General features: G+C 39.1%; 1 protein-coding gene across 4 annotated transcripts in view; it reads left to right on the forward strand.

Annotated features, from left to right (window-relative positions):
- glis1a (GLIS family zinc finger 1a) overlaps positions 1-18,324 on the forward strand; it is a 64,439-nt gene that overhangs the window by 1,924 nt on the left and 44,191 nt on the right. Inside the window, exon 1 of one of the 4 annotated variants that reach the window (XM_026150439.1) lies at positions 14,457-15,285. The exons of the other annotated variants lie outside the window; for them this stretch is intronic. The gene's annotated coding sequence lies outside the window, so the exon portion shown is untranslated. Of the gene's footprint in view, positions 1-14,456; positions 15,286-18,324 lie in introns of those variants that run through there. 4 annotated transcript variants of the gene reach the window in all.

Here is an 18,324-nt window from a genome sequence, read left to right on the forward strand (position 1 = left end):
CCTGTCTTATTTTGTAGGTCTGTGTCCTTTGTCAGTGCGTTCAGCTTTGTGCTCTCCCTGTCTCGTCAGTGTAATCAACGTCAGCCGTGTCTCCCAGCTGTTTCCTCTTTGCTCCGTTCACCTCTTGTATTTAGTGTCTGTGTCTTCCCCTACTCGGTGTCGCATCGTTAACGTCTGTTCACCCTCACTTGCTGCGTGTTTAGGATTTCCAGTCCTCCTGCATCTCTGTTTAGAGTTTTGTTTGCTTTTGTGAGTTTTATTTTATCTTGATGTTCTGCTCCAGCAATAAAGCTGCATTTTCTGTCTAAACCTCGTGTCCTGAGAATCCTGCATTTTGGGTCCACCACTCCTGCCTGCCTGCCACACAGCCGACCATGACATTACTGATTACTGATGACAGATTTAGATATATTTTCATAAACCATTCATTTACCACATCAATAAACAGCATGGCAGGGCAAAATATTTTTTCTAACATGGCAACCTTTAAAAAGTGAAAGGAGATAGAAAGACAGGTGAGAAAGAATACAACTTTCCCCTGCACAGTTACCAGCTGTCAGCTACATATAAAAAGGATCCTGGTGTTATTTGTCTCTCAGAAACAGTTCATAACTTCCCTTCAACTCATTCATGTCACCTAAAAGGTAAACCTGTTTCTCCATCACCTGTTCAGCTCTGATGATTCAGTAAGGACATCTCCTGGTTTCATCTTCATGTTTCCCTCTCACCAGATAACCAAACCGATATCATGACCAGCAGCTTTTACAGCTGTGGCTCCAGCAAACATCAGCTGATACTAGAAATGAATAATAAATAAATTCTAACAACAGCTGATCAAGCTTAAACGTGCTGCTGTTGTTTAGCGCGACATCCGCTGGTTTCTTCTTTCTGGCGCAAAGTGGGCAATAAACAAATGAGAGAAAAGCCGATCAGCTGATCATTGATCAGTTTCATTATTGAAGTAGAAACAGGAGAGGGAGGGGGGAGAATGAGAGAAGAAGAGGCAGCTGTGCAGCAAAGACAGAATAACTCCAGCTTTGTCTTTTTCATTGTAGCTGAAGTCCGGGACAAACTGTGCTCCTTTTCACCTCAATACGAAACGCGCAATATTTTCTCTGAATACGAGACGATTCCGTTTTTTACAGGACGGTTGGAAACTCTAATAATTAACCTTATAAATAAAATAAGATAAAACAAGTTCAACATCAATAACATCATAGCACCCGCCCAGCTGTATAGAAACTCCGTCATGCTAGCTAGTACGCCGTACGAGCTATTGTAACTGACTGTGAAAAGTCAGCATAACGAAAATAAACTCCACCTAAACTTGGTTTATATCTGACCCAGATAGACTGCAGGTCATAACTTCTTACCTAAAGTTCAGTTCACCGCCTTGGGTCTCTGCTCCTCCTGCCTTTCCGTCATCCACCTGCCAGCGTGTTGTATCTGCTGGCCTCCACCACTTGCTAATGTTACTGAATCTGTAGAAGCTCCGCAATAGCCACCACCAAACAACTGAGTTATTTTTACACATCTCCCTTCATCTGGCCAATCCGCCACCTTTCAGTGTTTATACCGTTACGGAAAAAAAACGAAAAATCACCATCGGCCCGGTATGCCCGATGGCCAGTCCAGCTATGTTGGGTTACAACATGGCTGTAACCCAGTTCCTGAGAAGCCCCCTCTGATCCCCAGTATATATTGAAATGTTATCATTTCCCTTAGGAACTGAGAGACCAACAAGCTTTGTAGTTGGAAAAATATGTTGGTTAATGAATTGTTTAGCGGCATCATTAATTACCTCTGCTGAATGGGTTATGGAATTGGTTCGGTTCATTTTTCCGTTTGTTAGGGAGATTACTTATTTGCAGGTTTTTGATGTTTAATAATGCAGCAAGGTTTGTTTTTTTTAAAAAGAATACAGTTTTCTCTTAAATATATTACTTGAGTTCTTATCTTTGCTCGCTGTCTTTTTTAGTGATAATATCTGACTTCATGCTGCTGTTTTAAATGTTAGACCTAAAGCAGAGATTAATGCACTGGAAAAACAACTTATTAATTACAACACATCATTATTTTCAGAAGTCTTGGGCAATTCTTCATGTCATGTCATGTCATTAATGCTGTCACCATCAGTTTTGTATTTTCTTTTCTTTTTTTGCCCTTAGATTTAGAATGAAACTGATGCTCTTGGATTCAGGAAATATTGATGCAATCTTTACTATTTTCTGACCTTTTATATTAAAAAAAAAATGTTAAAGGCAAGAAAAAGGTTCCCCAAAGCAAAAATGCATTAACGATTTTAGATTGCGTCTTTGACATCCTTATTGTTCTCAGCCAGTTTCAAAAGTTCATCACTGACAGATTTTCCAACAGGGGATTCACCGATCTAGCCTTTGGATTAAGATCCGATGTTGATCTACTCTTGTTCTTTAGCCTTTATTTATATAAAGGTGTGTAGATTTCCAGGTGAGCTCACATTAGTCCCATCTTAACTCAAAACACTAAGTCCTGTGTGTCCTGTGTGTCTGTTCTCCAACACAAGAATAGACTTAGCGGATCCCTTGCTTTAAAACAGGACCTGTTTAATTACGTCCTGTGTTTTACTCCTTCACTCTTCCCACACCACTGCTACAACATGGTAGAAACTAGCAGCTAGTTTGGAGCTATTTCACACTTGTTATAGCAACAGCTTTTATTTGTATGTTTGCAGCACTTTGGGATTTAACCTCAAGCTGTTAAGTCAGCTAAGTAAGGTCAAGTGAATTGACACAACTGAAAAGTTCCACTGACAAATCTTTCCTTGTTAGTTTCGCTCTCTTGCTAACTTTCACTATTGCTATGTTTGGTTTGACGCTTTAGAGAAGCTTTTATTGCATTTATGGTAACATAGTGTGTCTTACTGAACCCTCAGTCAAGGTGTCAGTGTTGTATCAGAACTGGAAAAAGTTGCATTCATGCATGTTTGTTTACTTATTTATCTGACGTTTCGTTTATCTGATGTGCTGCTGTTGATTTCTGAGCCAAGTCAGAAGATGTATAGCTAATATTCAGAATGCGTCCTTGTTTATCTTTTTAAGATGCAACATTTTAATACAAACAGTACTAAAGTACATTAAACATAAACACAACAACTAAAAGCAGCAACTGGAAAAATGGCAATCGCTAAAAAAACGTAGATAATTGAAAACCAATCTAGGAGAGTGTTGCCAAAATTGTGCAAAGCTGCTTTTAATGTGGCATTTTCCCCAAATGATCTTGAAAATCTCCTCAAAACTGTAAACGCAAATAAATTCTTGAAATAAGTTTGTTGTAATGCAGTCAGTTACTGCTCCTCCTTTGATCATCTAATATTCCACCCACTTCTCTAAATTTGTGTAAAACCAGCTGATGGGAAAAACCTGCTGATTCAAATTTGTCTAAAATCTGATCAGATTTTGGCTGGGGAAAAAAAAGGCTAATGCTATTCCCTCTGGTGGCCATTAGAGGTCTTTCAAAGTCATACGCTTTGTTTCGAAAGACCTCTTAATACTTGTGTTTACATTACGTAGGGAAGGATGACCTAATGTATTTAATTAAGAGTTCAAAGCTGCAGCGAACCCTGGGTCATATGGGATGAATTAGTGTTAGGCAAGAATTTAATTTGCTTTTTCATACATAAATATTTGTTTCCACATCTTTGAAAAAACAGCCTGGAGTCTGAATTTGTCACATCCGATCTCATGCTAGTTCGAGCTGTTGTTTTATGACAGAGCATGTTGATGAAATGGGTCGTCACTTGTTTTTCTCAGCTGCCCAACCCCTGCATACCTTTCACGGACATTAACAGTTATTGCCCTAAAAGCACAGAGTCATTTTGGTTTCGTTCAGAAATATTATTCCTGGCCAGAGGTGCGTTCTCTTTTGCAACACCCGAGGGTGACACAGCTGGGTAATACAACTCGCTTCAAGTATCCGAGGTAACTGTTTCAACATTGTTTCTGGTGTTTATTAACTGCGGGCTAATGTCTTTTTAAATCATGTTTACTTGGGAAATTATTTCAACTCCCAGAACTTTTCTTCTTTGCGCAGTCCAGTGAATTAGTGGGATTATAGGAGTTCCAGTTAATACAAGGAGGGTACTTTATCTGTAAATGACAATTATAAATCCCAGATTCATGCTCAAGGTTATTTTCACAGCACATGAAAACAGATGTATTAAATGTGAGCGGGAGTGTATGAATGTATCTATAGTGTCTCTGGTTTAGAAATGAATCCAGATTGTGTTGCAGGGAAAGGCTCTTCCTTGGGCTTTGTTGATTTTGTGTTGGACTTGATTGAAACTTGGATACCTTAAATATTTAAATGCATTAGATGTCAATGTTTGAACAAGAGATAAAGCAACAGTGAATGATCTCAAACGATGCCTTAATCACTTTCGACACTATACTGGATTGTGTATTAAAGCTTTTTTTTTTATTCATTTGGTCCCCAGTATTTAAATATGGTTTATTATAAAGCAAATAGTGTAAATGTAGTGGCGTACAAGAGATACTGATACAGGTACAACCCTTTCCCCTTCAGCAGCTGGTAAGCTGTAAAGCAGGGTTTATGCTTTCCATATCTATGAGTCTGCTGTGGTCTATATAGTCCACTGGGGTCCCAGTCATGTAAATTTTGGAGTTTGGAGATAGTTGGAGTTGGTGGGTTGGTGGTCCGCGCAGAATGTACATCACAGTGCACCAACTATGGTTGCACCCAGGCAGCAAACTTCAAGTGGACTTCAAAGACTGATGTGCCATCGAGTCTCCAGCTGTCCATGTCCACAACAGAGTATAATCTAGGCTTCACATATTACTAAAGTTAAAAGGTGGCAATAATGCACCCAGTAGCTTTTTAAGCTACCATTTAAAAACACAAGTAGAGTAAGAAATTATTACTAGCTATATTTCCGTGGAAACTGAAATGTTTTTCTTTTTGCCATCCAGAAGTAAAAATTTCAGTTAATTATCTGAAAAGTTTGTCTTACAAAGTCAAACGTCTGAGAAAATAATAATAATAATAATAATAATGGATTGGATTTATAAAGCGCTTTTCAAGGCACCCAAAGCGCTTTACAATACCACTATTCATTCACTCTCACATTCACACACTGGTGGAGGCAAGCTACAGTTGTAGCCACAGCTGCCCTGGGGCAGACTGACAGAAGCGAGGCTGCCATATCGCGCCATCGGCCCCTCTGGCCAACACCAGTAGGCAAGTAGAGTAAAGTGTCTTGCCCAAGGACACAACGACCAGGACAGAGAGCCCAGGGATCGAACCGGCGACCTTCCGGTTACAGATGCGATTCCAAACCCCCTGAGCCACGGTCGCCCGTTATCAAAACCCATTATCATGGGGGCAGCAGCCTATTTTTTTTTTCTCTTCTCAGTGGTGGAAATAAGCTTCCATCGGCGTCGAACCAGTAAAAAGTTGAGGAGAAACGTCATCAAAAAGTCCTGCCAGGAAAAGCTAGCATGTCCCAATCTGAGAGCAGACTTAGTTAAGGTGCTCTATTGGATTGTGGAGGCATTTTTAGTACAATGATCTTTGTGACATGATTTGGACTTTGTGACGTCATGCATTATCCTAATGTAAACAGTCAACAGAAGATGGGTTCGTTAAAAGGATTGGACGTTGTCAGCAGCAATAATCAGGTAGGCTGCGGTAGGGCTGGGCGATATGGTCCAAAATTCATATCTCGATATTCTTTAGTTGGATGGTGATATACGATATATATCTCAATATATATTTTTTTAAGCCATAAAGTAAGAACAGAAAGAGAATTCTTAGTCAAAGCTGTGTCCCAGATGTCACACAGGCACTTTTACTAACATACAGCGTAGATGTACATGAAAAATTACTCAGAAATAAATTATCAGCATTTATTAAATAATAATGCTCTATAAATAAAATAAAACAATGTTGTTTTTGTGCATAACAAAAAGCTCACAATTGTGCAGTCAAAATGTAAAGTAAAAGACGCTGAGCATAATAACAAAGACACAGATTTCACAGCTGCTCTGTTCCCAAGTTCTACTGCGTGACTGACAGCCGGGAGTTTGAAATCCGCTTTGTAACCATGTCTCTTAACAGGAGCCATTTCTGGTCATTATACACACAAAATACAGTAATATTACGTTGAAGCACAGTACGTATCACTCCGCGAGGCTCCTGACTACGGTAGCCGTAATGCTCCAACAATCCATCAAGCGGTGCAGCTCCGTAGTTTACCAAAGTCGTACTAAAACATTTTTTGACAGATTTCTGAGCGCAGTGTAGCACATTAAATCGGTTTGCGATCAGTAAGCACAACCAGAATTTATACATAAGGCGACATTCTCAACAGAATACATTATTCTGCTGCTCATCTGACACTCCAAATAATAGTAATAATAATTAGTGCTGTCAGCATTAATCTTGTTAAAACGACGTTAACGCCAAAACTGCATTAACGCGGCAAATCTCCGTTAACGAGTTACTGCGGAACGCCCCGTGCGTGGGGCTGCACGGCGTCAATGCGTTAATGAGCTAACCGCAGTAAGATAACGCTGGCCACACTAAAATGGTAATCTCCAAATGTTTTCTTTTTACCAACCAGCTCCTCTTTGATAGCTGCCATGTCCATCTTTTCGTTGCCTGCAGGTGAAGCGATGGGGGAGGGGGAGTTGTGTTCAGTGAAGGAGAGGCGAGGCAGAGTAACGTTGCGTAGAGACAAAAGTGGACGAAAAAGAGGCAAACTTGCGGCTCCACAAGTATAATTATAAGGTAACATAGACTATATCAATATAAACGATATTGTCACATCTGATATCTCGTATAAAAATATAGCGATATATTTAAAACTCGATATATCACCCAGCCTTAAGCTGCAGTGTTTAAACGATGCTCAGCTGGTACTAAGGGCCCCCCAGAAAATACCCCCCACATCATTATACCCTCACCACCAACCTGCACTATTGCTACAAGGTGGAATAGACCCATGCGTTCATGTTGTTGGGACCTAATTCTGACCCTACCATCTGAATTTTGCCTCAGAAATTGAGACTTATCAGATGAGGGAATGTTTTTTAGTCTTTTGTTGTCCAATTTTGCTCTGGTGTGGTCTTCTGCTGCTGCAGCTTATATGCAGGTTTGACATGTTGTGCATTCAGAGGTGATCTTTTGCATACCTTGGTTGTAAAGAATTTATTTGAGTTACTGTTGCGTTTCTAACAACCTGAAAGACTGTGCCTATTCTCCTCTGACATCAACAAAGCATTCTCACTCAGAACTGCTGCTCACTGGATATTTTTTTTCTTTTTTGGACCCTTCTTTGTAAAACCTAGAGCTGACTATGTGGGAAAATCCCCAAAGACCAGCAGTTTCTGAAACGCACAGACCAGCCTGTCTGCCACCAACAATCCTGTCACGTTCAAACTCACTGAAATCACCCTTCTTCCTCGGTTTGATGCTCGGTTTGAACTTCAGGAGTTTGTCTTGAGCATGTGTTCATGCCTAAATGCATTGAGCTGCTTAATTGTCTGATTAGAATGAATTATGAATAGAATTAATGAGGAATTAAATTGGCATACCTAGCACAGTGACTGGTTAGTTCCTTTTTAACTCCTTCTAGCTCCGCTTTTGGTCTTCACCAACTTTGAGGGAAATGTCTGGCCTTTGGTCTGGTTAATGGTCCACTGTGTTCAGATCTAATCTATTTCTGGCTCTCTTTTGGTCCTTAGCAGGTGGTGTTTAGTGTATTTTTAGGGCTTCATACTGAATAAAAAGCCATGCGTGGTGGTCAAAGTAAACCAAAATAATACATCCGTAGGCCGTAAAACCAAAACAATGATTGATCTAACTGATCAAAGCTGTTGGGTAAAGGCAGAGCTGGCAGTAATCCTCTGTGGGAGACCTCTTCCATTTTTACATATGAAAAAAAATATCAGCAAGTGCAGTTTAGGGTATATTAAGAACATGTCCCATATTTTAAAGCTCTGTTGTCTTTTGTTACAGTACAGTTTTGAAGATGAACACACATTCATAAAGGATAACAAAATAAAGCTAATTGGTTTATTTCCCATGGGGTCTTCAGCAGGAGGTTGGAGCAGAAGCAGCAAGAGAGCAGAGCAGAAAGTGATTAAATCAATGCAGCAGCAATAAACAATGTGCCAGCAAACAGATTGGTAAATAACTCGGCAACAAAGAGGAACTGTCCTAGAAAAATGACAAAATTATTATGTTAAATTAAAAGTATACTTCTTACAGAGCATGTAGCCACTGCCAGTAGCAACATCATGTGCTGTTTTTTGCATTAGTTTGTGTTGGGACGTGTGCACTAAAGAGAGTAACAGACTCAATGCAGAGGGAGTTGTTGCAATAAAGTTCAAATATTATTACTGGGAACCTCCTAAGACTAACATACAAGCATAACAAATATAGCAGTTAAATTAAAGAGATCTGTCAAAATTAATGATGGCTTGAAGAATCTGCAGAGCGACATATGCAGCTTTCATCTACTCCCAGAAGGAAATCAATTTACATTTCTGTGTTTATTTTTTATTTTTATTTTTTTAAAGAAAGAAAAAAGGAGTGTTTCAAAGGTGGCGTAGGGTCTGCTGGAACTGCAGGGAGAAATGTTGAAGTAAAACATGAGTTTTCACTGATGCTTACAAAGAAGAGGGTTGGTGAGAGTTGTTTTGAAATGAAGACTCAGAGTACAGTTAAGATTGTGTCCTGGAACTTGTTAAAAGCATTACTTTAATGAGTATTTTGATGTGCTTTTTTTTTCTCCCCCCTTTCTTGCGTGACTGTGCCATATTCACTCCTCAGCATCCAAGTGCAAGAGAGTGAATAAGGTAGAGAGATATGACTCAAACTTTCACTCCTTTGGGGAAAGTTGTTGTTGTTCTAACAGTGTACTCAGTAATACGTTCACTTCCATATGTGGAAGTAGACGCATGCATGCATTTCTTTCTTTGATGCAACTGAGAAAGTTCTATTTTCTCCACATATTGTAATTACTGTGTGAAGCTTCCACTCTAAGGCTTAAGACCATCACCTCTGTGTTAGGTCTGATAAAGGTAGAAGGTCATTAAACCCTTACCTCCACAGTGAGGCTGTGTATAGTTTCAAATGGTTTCGCACACATGGACCTTACCGACATCTAATCAAAGTTGCTCGTTTCCTGCCATTTCTGTAATTTTCTGAAGCTGATAATCACGCTGTGATTAGCAAGCTGTGCGGAGCTAAGAAATAAACCCGGCTTCTCTCTCAGCTCTCTTTCAGATGTTACGCAATTATTTCTGTCATTTTCAATGCGAACAATGAAGCGCAACACTATGATTCTCTTCCAGAAAATTCACCATTATCTCTGGATGTCTCCATTGTGGCTTTCTTCATTTTATGATTGCTGGCTTTTCATTCTGTCTTAGTGTTGCCATTTTAAACAGCTGTAAACACTTCTGACTTCCTTCCTTTTATTGATTGTGTATGTTTTCCTAGCTCACACTACGATTTATTGCTCATTATTCCTACAACTTCTGTATTCACTTTATTTGTTTTTGACACACACACACACACACACACACACACACACACACACACACACACACACACACACACACACACACACACACAGAAGCATGTACTGGGCAAAAGTATCTAGTGTCAGAGTATATTTAAATATAATTTTGATAGCACACGTTAGATAAAATAGCCATGCACAGCTACAAAGCATGCAGAATTACAGTGAAATGTAACTTGAACTGTAATTCAGTGTAGAGGTGGGTGATACAGCTTCAAAATTATATCACAATATTTTAAGGTAATTTGAGCGAATTATATGTATGATGATATAGGGGGAAAAAAACTCAATTTTCTATGAAAGGTTACATCTTGCAGGAAACAACATTTGTGCTGTTGGCTACTGTCACTGATATGGTAAATGGACTCGATCTTACATACTGCTGTTCTACTCTACACCTCATACACACAGGCACTTTTTTAATGCTTAAGTGCTTTCTATCTAACATTCACACACATTTATAGTCCAATGGGTGCATTGGAGAGTGGTGGGGGATCAAACCACCAACCTTCTGATCAGTACAACAACTTATTTGAGAGAGTGGATGAACTGAGGGGCTGTGCCAACATCCAATAAAATACAAAAATCAAGGATTATTTTGAACTGTGAAGTTGGAAATGAGAATAATAAGTCCCATTTTAAAGTTCACGTACTTTGCTGCTTTTAAAAAAATATCAACTACATGGCAGCACAAGGAACGTTTTACATGTTAATGGAAAGTTTGTCAGATTCCTACAGCAAAGAAAAATAAATCTCAGGAACACCTTCAGTTGATACATGAGGTGCTGAATGACTGATTGCATTGAGTTAACAATATAAGAAGCTTGTGGTGAAATTTGTCCCAAGGCAGAAAAAATACAACATTTTAAATTGTTCTTCACATTCCAACATTTCCAAAGATACAAAATTTGTCGGGCTAAAACTTTGTGGAAAACATGTTGAATATTTCCACTTGATGACAGGATTAAAAAAACAAAAAACAACCCAAAAAACAGAAAATTAGGTGTGGATCAAGTGGGATATCTCATGCAAAAATATAAATCATATGAGGCAAATGTGGCACTCCAGAAAACCTCTGTGTAATTATCATATCAGTGCAATGAACAGCTGGAACACGTTGACACTGTCAGTCACTGATGAATTGGCTGATTTTACCAACGTTAAAGCCACTGAAAGGGAAACTAAAGTGTTCAAGGACAAGAAGATGCCAGTGAAACTGAGTCTGTCCTAAACACGACCGCATAACTTTGTCAAACTGTTTATTCAGCTAACTGTAATAGATTACATTATTAACAATATAGTCAATGTAACAAGATTTATATAAAAACAAACTTTAAATTCCCGGCTTTGTAGTGTTGGATGTGCGGCTTCTTCACTCGCTAATTCTCCCATGACATCATGTGGAGGAGCCCTGCATGAAAAGCTGGAAAGTGTTGCTTGATGCTGCCCTGACTGATCTACTGGCTGAAATACTGATGGTTCACCAAACATCGGCTACAATAAACCACTAGATGTAAAACATAATCTGTTTTCACAGGGTTGCTCAGACCAAATACCACCCAAAATTTGTTTGGAAAGACACACTGGAGTCAGTCAGTACCCACCATACCAGGAATAAGTCCATTGCAGAAGAGTTTTAACAGACGCCTCGTGAAGCTGCTCATATTTCAAGGCGCTGGCAGGCCAGGAGTCCAAGTTTGGTCCATAGGCACTGCTGCTGCTGGCCCTGCTCTATCTGGTCCATGAGTGCTGCTCACAACAACTTGTGGTTTAGACTGAGCCGCTGTCATTTCACTGGAATTTCCTGCCATCTGCACTAAAACAAAGTTTCTCACAGATCCACACCTGCTTGTAAAGGTTTAGGTTTGCCAAGAGGGGAGGCCGGAGCAGCATAGGTGAGCGGTGATGGAGGGAAAGGCAGAGACCCACATATTTTTTTATGGTTTGAGTTTAAAAGCGAAGGAAGAAAAATGAAATGTGAATTGGTGTCGCAGATGCTGAGAGCTGAAATGGCATATCTCAACACTTGCCTAAGAAAAAATTTACAGATTGCTTAAGGTCTTGCGTCAAACAGGAATTGCATGATAATATAATGCTGTGTTCATGTCATTAGGAAACTCTGGATTGTTGGCTGCCAGTCCACTTGTGCTGCTGATTCTCACTCATCACTGCAGATTTCTGCTGTCTTTTCACATTCTCGCGTTGCACTTGGATATGTTTTGGTCACAGAGGAGACCCATAATAAATTGCTATTAATAGCTACTGTGTGTGAGTGTAACTTGAACCCAGTGTAATAACTTTGAGGGTTTTTTTTATTGCAGAGTTGCAAGTATAAAGTATTAGTGTTTGCTTACTTCTGCCGATACTTCCATATGTTGTGCGCCAAGTCGGATATATCGCAGCTTTAAGGAAAATCACTTAATTATGTCTTGCTTGTTGACATGAGTGCAATTCACAAGTGGGGAAAATGGATTTTGCCGCAAGAAGCATTGCTATAGTCTTTTCAAAACCAAAAAACATACCCTGCACATAAAAGTCATTATGAAAGTGCTTATAACTTAAAATATTTTTGATGGAAAGCAGCGGGTGACTCCTCTGGCAGCCAAATGTTTGCATTAAAGTCTATGGGAAAATGACCCCTAGGCTCTCTGCTTTGATCACCTAAGTATTCACTTTCCTATTGAGTTTATGGTTTCAGTTGCTGTTTCAAGTCTTATTGAATTGAAGTTCCTTTAGTAAGTTATGGACCCCATTAAGGCCTTTACACACAAGTGCAAAACTTTGTGCAAATGTTTCATGCATGGGGCGATCGTGGCTCAAGAGTTGGGAGTTCGCCTTGTAATCGGAAGGTTCCCGGCTCAGACAGTCTCAGTCGTTGTGTCCTTGGGCAAGACTTCACCTACCGCCTACTGGTGTGGGCCAGAAGTGCCGATGGCACGATATGGTAGCCTCGCTTCTGTCAGTCTGCCCCAGGGCAGCTGTGGCTACAACTGTAGCTTGCCTCCACCAGTGTATGAATGTGTGTGTGAATGGGTGGATGACTGGGTGTGTAAAGCGCTTTGGGGTCCCTAGGGGGGACTAGTAAAAGCGCTATACAAATACAGGCCATTTACCATTAAAAATATTTTTCTCACTCATCATTCACAGCTGTTCAAACCAACCACATAATTTTGCTGGGTTATGTTTTATTTTTAAATGTGAACTAACAGATCTGACCATTCAGATCAAATAGTAAAACAATGCTATTCTACCTGAGACACGCAGCTAGACGCTGCTAGACTCTCTGAAATTATTTACCTGCTTCCTCAAATGCGTTCCCATATCTGCCAACAAGCACTCAATCTGCCCCACTGACATGCAGCAGTCGTGATGCAACTTCCTCTCCTGGAGTCTTGATAACTGGATGAACCTATAGACAGATTCTTTTTCAGGTAAATGGGATCTTTTAATGTCTCTTCTGAAATGTTGTCTTTGTTTTACAGACCTTTTATTGAATCTGTTATTTCTTTCTGTATCACTGCTTGGTTTGGTAACATGACTTTGAAGAACAAGAACTTTTTATTATTGTTTTGTTTATTCTTATTGTTGCTCTTGCTGCTAAACTAATTTCCCCTTGTTGGACAATTAAGCATTTAATTGAATTGAACACAGAATCCTTGTTTCTTCCTTTTTATTTATAAAGCTCATGTTTGATGGTGAATGATTTTTTTTCTGAATATAATGTTACACTAATTACAAGCTGCAAGTTTGCAGTGGAAACATTCTGAATTTCATGTCAGTTTTGCTTTTTCAACATGTTTGGTGTGTAATCTCCAGAAGGATACAAAAGAATGACGCTGGGTTGGGCCTACTTTGTGTTTGATAAGTTGTTGCCTTAGGAGTATGTAGTTTACCTCAGTTTCACTGTCAAATCCATCCTATGCTTATGGTGTCTGGTTTTCAAAACCTAACCTGGCTCAGCTCATCGCATATTTTATATGGACTCTGGACTTTGGTACTTTTGGACTTAAAGTTTACATTGTCAGGTAATAGCTTGACTCTAAAGCCTATATCATTGTAGTCATTTCTCACATATGAGCAAGTTTCTTATGAGCTACTCAAAACTATGATACAAATTCTTTTTTGTTCCTTTGATTACACTCAGCTTCACCTCACTACAAAATGTAATATCTGCTTTTGTTAATCTGTGAAATCACAACCAACTGAACGTACTAATAATTACAAGTGTTAAGCAAACCCTATTTATAAAAGATGGATTTAGTCAATGTAGCATCATCTGTTGCCAATTCCATCTTCTATTTGGCCAGCATCATCTTGGTTTTTTGACACTAGATGATCGATGGACAGCATCTCCTCCTGTAGTCTGTCGAGGACTATAATGTACAAATTGCACCTCATGTTGAATTTTAAGACTTGAAAATGGTGAACGAGGCCAGTCTCACACTGCTGGTCATTAGTGGGAATACAGATTTAGAGCTTTTTCCATCTTTCATACAAAGTCGACAGTGCTACATGGTGTTTTCTAAATCTGCAACAGATATTACAGTAAATTGTATAATGCAATGAGATCATGGAAAAGCTTGTCTCCACCAGTAACGGGCCACTTGGGAGTCATTTACAACACCAAAATGTACCCTCTTGTTGTTCTTGAAAACACACCAAAAGACAAATTCTCAATCTTTTTAATGTGTAAATAGTGTTTATTTGAAAGGTTTTACTACTTAAAACAAAATCAAAACAGAGGAGCAAAACTACAGTGACAGCACATGACAGAAAGCTGCTCTGCAATGAAAGAACAAACAACTTCAAATAAATTAGATAAACAAAGTAAATAAAATCATTTCTTGTTTGAATTTTTCTCCTCCTTTGGTTTTCCCCTTTGCTGGTGCATCCCCTACTTCTGCACAGAGGAAACAGTGGAAAGTGTGCTGATTTTACGTCTTCACGCCTCAAACATGCAGTTCTCTTCTCATGTTTTAGCTTTTCTAATGTCACTCACTGCTACGTTATTATAAAAACACTTAGTGAAGCAAATTTTTTGTTGAACTGCAGAGCGATTTTGATTACAACCTGTGTGTGTGTGTGTGTGTGTGTGTGTGTGTGTGTTTCTCATAGAAAACTGAAATAGGTCATTTCTATGTGCAGATATGTAATTCAAAATGAAACAAAAGAACAAAATCCCTCCTGCTCATCCAGTAAAATAGACTTTAGTTTGGAGTTTCAATAAATTGCACATTTCTAAAATCCCTATCTGGGCTATTAAATGTCTCAGTGCAGAGGAAGGATTACTGTGAATAAAGTCAACAGTAATTTAAACCTTTTATTAAGATGGCATGCATGAATTGTGACCCAAGAGCAAATCCTCATGTTCTGCAATACCAGAGTGAATCATTCACCTGCTCCCAGTGAGCTTACTTTGACCCGAACTGCGTCTCGAAATCAAACAATTTTTTGGTTTCGCTCACACAACTTAACTGGACTGGGGTGTTAGGGAATTGGGAGTGTTAAATACTAATGATAAAAGTGACTGAATATATCAAAATAAGGGAGGGGATTTTACCAGTGAGTCAGATTTTCACCAGCCACAGTCATCACGTCAGAGACTCGAGGCAAACGGGGTCACAGCACACTGAGCTGAAACACTCGCAGGAAACCAGCCAAGACTTCGTTAAAGCATCTCAACTTCAGACCAGCTGCAGGTGATTATATAGTTAAGTTTGAGTTACCAGCACAGATGATGGATATTAGTTACTTAGCTTTTATGTGAAGTTCAACAAGAGCACCGTTGCAAAGTCTACAACCAGCAAGAATCACTAACAAAAACAGAATTATTAGAGCAGAAACACTGCATCAAAATAAGTGGAAAACAAATGTTGATATTCTCTCCCTCTGTTTCACATCATCAAAACTCAGTTTATTAAAACAATTGAAGCTATACTGGTGACCCAGTGAGGCTTTGTGATAGATTTAGCCACACAAGTAAGATCAGTTTTTAGGCTCTGTATATATTTCTCTTAAAACAAACAAACAAACAAAACAACTAAAGGTCCTACATCTGTAAAAACGTTGGATGTCACCAGCTTGTCAACAGCTGACAATTACTAGTTGAGTGGTAATGACTTGAAAAAGTGCAAGTTAAACCAGATATGGAGATTATTTGCTTTCAGAGTAAAAATTGTGCCTTACAGTTGTATTTAACACATTTCAGAAGGTGGAACATTTACTTTGAAAGCAATCAGTCTCTGTTTTTGGTTTGTGTCCCACTTTTAACAGTTTCACTACATTTCAGTAAGTAGTTCGCACATGCATGTCGGCGATTAGTGTCCAGCCTTGTGTGCTTGGGGCTAAACAAAGCCAGTTTTATGATTAGTTATATGTATTTTCTATTTGGAACATTGATTTGAATTGCAGGCCTATAACTATTCCAAATGATTTCATAGCACACATCTATAGTCATGCCAGGTGTGGTCAAAAAGTTTTGTTCCTGCGCCTATAAAGAGAAAATAAACATGTCTGATTTGAATTAGACTTGAATCCACTTCAAGGCCATCTTCTTGTGCAAAAGTACACCACTTCCAGTGTTTAGTGAAGTCCAAATGTGCATCATCCACAGTGTCAGAGTGTCAATATGGCAAGGCTTCAATTTGAAAATTCATTTTTGGTTAAGATAAAGGCGACAGAGACAAATGTGGTGACAAGGTGAGTAATGAGAAAGTTTTGCAGGGATCGCTTGAGGATGTTACAGAAGCGAACCTCCGACACAAATTAACAGAGCATGATACTGCAAGTGTGAAAAAACAAGAAAACCAATAAAAAAAACAAGATGAGGATGATTGTTTAAAAAAAACAATGACTATGATCGTGCTTGCTTTCCTGATCTAAAATGCTGTCTTCACAGCCTTTGGGCTCATCAACTGTAAAACAGATGGTCGTCTCTGCATCTCCTCTACTAAGTTTCATGGTAAAAATGTGCACTGTATTGCTCAACCTTGAATGAAAAAGCAACCAAATATAAGTAAACTATGATTTTTAATTTTTAGAGGCATAATCTTCTAGATGTATTATGTAATAAGAACATTAAAATAAATGCACATAAAGTTCATTTTCTACCACAACGCACAGGCTTCTTTGACGAGTCACCTGGTTAACAACCAGAGTGCTTATCCGTTGCACATGCCATCTGTCATTGTTCAGTCTGTTATTTGCAGCTCATTTCTGTATTTTATTTACATTGTTGTTAAACATCACTTGTTTTGTCTTTTTGCATGTCTGTTCTAAGCTGTTGAGCTTTCACGACCACTGTAACCAATCCCAGCCTTGAGGGCATATCTGTTTTAAATAACACTTACCTGGATCTTTATTTTTTTGATGGATGGTCTCTGTTTTTCCTTCCAGCTGCAGAGTCTATATTTGTGGGGATGGAAGACTAATCGGGTCCTCTGTTGGGGTCTTGTATTGCAGCTTTGCATTCTTTCCTTCAGTTTCAAGCTGTGCTGCAGGCATTGGTGTTTTTTGTTACCAGAACTAGCCTTGCTTTCAGCAATGCTTGCAAATATAGACATGGCTGAGCGTCTTAACTGGCGTCACCACTGATTTTTGTCATGGCAGTGTTGCAGCTTCACATTGTCCTCTTTTATTGAGCTGACACGGATGCCGTAGGGATTTATACTTGCGTGGAATAAATGTATTCAGCACCTTTTTCACACAGAACTGGCTGCGAGAAGCTGACTGGCACACAGAGCGGACAGGTTCAGAAACGAGGTGCCAACTCTCAGCCATGTGGTCCTCATCAGTGGCATTGATGTCCCCAGACTGGAACTTTGGCATGGCCATACCATCCACAGGTGTTTTTGCACCTGCTTCATCTTCTAGTTATGTCTGACTTTCCATTTGAGCTCTCGGTCAACACAAAGCTCTTTAATTCGCAGTAGAATTTTTTGTGAAGTGTTCACGTGTCGTTCAGTCTTCATGTTAAAATCCAAGTACAGCATAGGCCTTCAGCAGGATATTTTCTTGACATGATGCCCATATTTGGCAGAAAACCTCAGCAGTCTGTGCTTTCCCAAACCTCCAAAACACAGTTCTTGTAACATGTTTTCATGTGTGACAACACAGTGGCTAAGGTTTGGTTAGGTTTGGGAACAATTGTGGTTGTGGTTAACCTCTCAAGCTCTGGGCTATTTTCCTTTTTTTAAATTTCCACCTGAAAAAACACTGGCAAATTCAGTCAGCAACTGATGCAATGCTTAATACATAAAATTTCCATAATGAAGGGTTCAGACTACACAGTATTGGCATGAAAATAATCTTACCAGAAACACATGGACTTACAAGAACTGATGTTGTACCTCTGGTGTCTTGTAATGTCACGATAAAGACACTAGTATCTATTTCAGTAATCATTTGTGCAGCCTGGTTCTATTCTGTTCTCCACTTGTACTGAAACTTCCCACAGCACGTCTGTCACATTGACTAACTGAAGCTTAAAGCACTCTTACTCACACAACATTGGAAAATGAAAAACAGGCTGAAGAATGAACATTGCAGGTCTTGAAAGATGGTAACTATAATTGGTTCGTGACCAGCATCCAGTCTGTCATCAATAAAAACATAAAGCGCAGTGGAACCACTAAAAATAATGACAACCAGAGTTTTGTTCGTATTTTTGTACATGTAGATACACTGTCACAAGATTCTGTGTTTATTGTTTCTGTAATTTCCTGATTTCTTTTTTTTTT

This window comes from Astatotilapia calliptera, chromosome 18 (assembly GCF_900246225.1).
Source record: "Astatotilapia calliptera chromosome 18, fAstCal1.2, whole genome shotgun sequence".
In the NCBI taxonomy this organism is placed as follows: Eukaryota; Metazoa; Chordata; class Actinopteri; order Cichliformes; family Cichlidae; genus Astatotilapia; species Astatotilapia calliptera.